The sequence below is a fragment of the Ailuropoda melanoleuca genome, chromosome 9 (genome assembly GCF_002007445.2).
Source record: "Ailuropoda melanoleuca isolate Jingjing chromosome 9, ASM200744v2, whole genome shotgun sequence".
NCBI classification, from domain to species: Eukaryota; Metazoa; Chordata; class Mammalia; order Carnivora; family Ursidae; genus Ailuropoda; species Ailuropoda melanoleuca.
The window spans coordinates 74,639,987-74,642,974 of NC_048226.1; the positions used below are offsets into that span (position 1 = coordinate 74,639,987).

The window sequence follows — 2,988 nt, forward strand, 5'->3', positions numbered from 1 at the left end:
TGAGGGAAGGAAAATACCCAGCTTAGACTCACTAAAAGACTGACACGTAATGATAGGCCCATAGAATACTTCCTCACTCTATACCTTGCATCAATAACAATAGGGCTCCTGTAAAATATCAGGGGATTGAAGCTAAAAGAACTAAAAGCATCAGATGTTATTTAAGGAGTCTCTGTGAAAAACCCAAAGACTACAGGGGAAACAAAAGCAATGACAATGAAGGAAATTTATAGCCTCTGACACCACAGTTAAAGTAAACAGTAAACACAGTCTACTCTTAGCCAGATAAACATAAAGTATGTATTGTTTTGTAACAATTTGTATGTGTAACATATATCAATACAGATATAGTTATGAATGTGTGTATAGATTGCAGTCTAAGTATTTCTTACTTTGGACTATAATCAAAAAAGTTGAAATCAATTGGCATAGGGAGTCTCTTGACTATACTCTCTACAAATCAAATAATACTAGTACCTATACACTCATTACCCTTTCAAGTACCATCAAGAGTTTCTTCCGTTCCATGTAGCAACAGCTCAGTGAAGGCATGAACAATGTATATTCATGAATGTGGTTTTCTTATTTTCATTAATACAGTGGGGATTTCACAGATTGGTACTTCTCAACCATAACTTACTTCAACTTTTCAAGTCAGCATAGGTCCTTATGTCCTAGCAATGCTTCTCTCTTGGCTGTGATACCCACCGAGGTAGTAAAAGATGCCAAAGAAGCTAGAGGCCCTTGTGATCTTCACAGACCTGCTTACCTTCATCTCACTTGAGCTAGCCATTGTCTTCATTCACAATGTTATTATTTGAAGCATGCAGAGGTTTTCAAGTATAAATATGGCACGTAACTTGTATTTCCTATAGTACTAAGACTCTTAGTAATTTGCTCTCCTTAACATACTGCTGTACTCTCTTGCCTGCTTCCTACATCCACATCTTTGTTCTTGCTCTTAGAACTCACCTAAATGAATCTCACGCACGGGTATGATCAAACTCCTCTTAAGTCTAATTCCTCTATGAAACTGTAAAGATCCCCTTTAGACTTTCATCCTTCCTTTCCTTCCCTTCCTCCCTTCCTTCCTTCCATCTTGCTTTCTTTCTTAGAGTTCAGCTTTTTATTGAATAGTTTCAGAAGAGGTTTAGTCAGAAAGACCAAAGCCCATGTCATCTTCAGACTCCCCTGATTCTTCTTTCTTTGCTTCCACCTCCTATTCATCAGCAGGGTGCGGGGGGCAGCCGTGGTGGATGGAGCAAGACCTCCTGCTGGGGAAGGTTCATCAGCCCCTACCTTGCAGACAAGGCTTCCAATGTGGACACTGGCCAGGGCCTTTGCAAACAAGCCCAGCCAGAAAGGTTCAACATTTACACCTGCTGCTTTCATGAGGGCATTGATCTTTTCCTCTGTTACCATCACTTCATGGTCGTACAGGTCGAGGGCTGAGTAAATGCAGGTGAGCTCTGAGACGGAAGCCATGGTGTGGGCAAGGGCTGAGTGGGTGCTACCCAGCACGGTGCTAGTCATGGATGAAGTGAGGGCCTCACCCAGAAGCGGCCTAAGCTTCCTCCAGACGACTGAGCACCTTACCTAACCCAGTCTCTACATGTCCAAAGAATTGATTTCATGAACCATTCTTCTTAATACAAAAATCATTATCACCATGAGTTTATTACTTATTTCACACATAGGAATCTTGACACACCTCTTAAATTATAAGCTCCTGAAGTAGATGGTCATTTCTTATAAGCTTCATCTCAGTTGATCAAAAGATTGGCATGCAGCAGGTATTCAAATACTTATTCAATGAATGGATTCATGAAGGACTCAATAGACCAGTTCCCCTTTAAGAAAGATAGTTGTTGGCTATCTATTAATCTCTTATCCTTTCTATTATTTTTGTGGATATGATTATTTAAAAGTTCACAAAATTAGCTATCCATGAAATAGGACCAGTTATTATAATCATGTCTTTCTAGAGGCGCCTGGGTGGCTCAGTTGGCTGAGCGTGGGACTCTTGGTTTTGGCTCAGGTCATGATCTCCTGGGTCGTGGATGGGGTTCCAAATGGAGCTCAGCAAGGAGTCTGCTGGAGATTTTCTCCCTCTGCTCCTTCCCCCACTCGCATGCGTGCACTCTCTCAAACGAATAAATTAAGCTTAAAAAAATAAATCTTTCTAGAATTTAAATAAAAACTTGAAAAAAATTTAAGGAAATAGAAAATGAAGCAGAAGAGAAAATAAGGGAGTTGTTCTTTCATGTGCAAATGGGCGCAGTTAAGAAATAACATTTACAGGGGCGCCTGGGTGGCACAGCGGTTAAGCGTCTGCCTTCGGCTCAGGGCGTGATCCCGGCGTTATGGGATCGAGCCCCACGTCAGGCTCCTCTGCTGTGAGCCTGCTTCTTCCTCTCCCACTCCCCCTGCTTGTGTTCCCTCTCTCACTGGCTGTCTCTATCTCTGTCAAATAAATAAATAAAATCTTTAAAAAAAAAAAGATTAAAAAAAAAAAAAAGAAATAACATTTACAGATTTTCAAGTTTACAAAGAAGTTTCACACTTGATTNTCTCGCTGGCTGTCTCTATCTCTGTCAAATAAATAAATAAAATCTTTAAAAAAAAAAAGATTAAAAAAAAAAAGAAATAACATTTACAGATTTTCAAGTTTACAAAGAAGTTTCACACTTGATTTTTTTTTTTTTAAGTAGGCTTCATGCCCAGCATGGAGCCCAAGGTAGAGTTTGAACTCAGGACCCTGAGATCAAGACCTGAGCTGAGTTCAAGAGTCAATCGCTTAACTGACTGAGCCACCCAGGCACCCCCCGAAGTTTCACACTTGAAATCATTTTGTAGGGAAACGTGCTTTATTTTGTGCTCATTCTTTTCTCTGTATTTATCTCCACTTCTTACCTCCCACTTCCTCATAATCACATTCTTCTTTCTTCCGGCATTTAGGTGCCCATTTTCTCAAGTCCCTCTCCAGGG

The 2,988-nt window shown here is 40.4% G+C and overlaps 1 pseudogene; it reads right to left on the reverse strand.

Annotated features, from left to right (window-relative positions):
• Window positions 1–432: 432 nt before the first annotated feature.
• Window positions 433–1,485, reverse strand: LOC100484764 (annotated as a pseudogene).
• Between the last annotated feature and the right edge of the window lie 1,503 nt (window positions 1,486–2,988).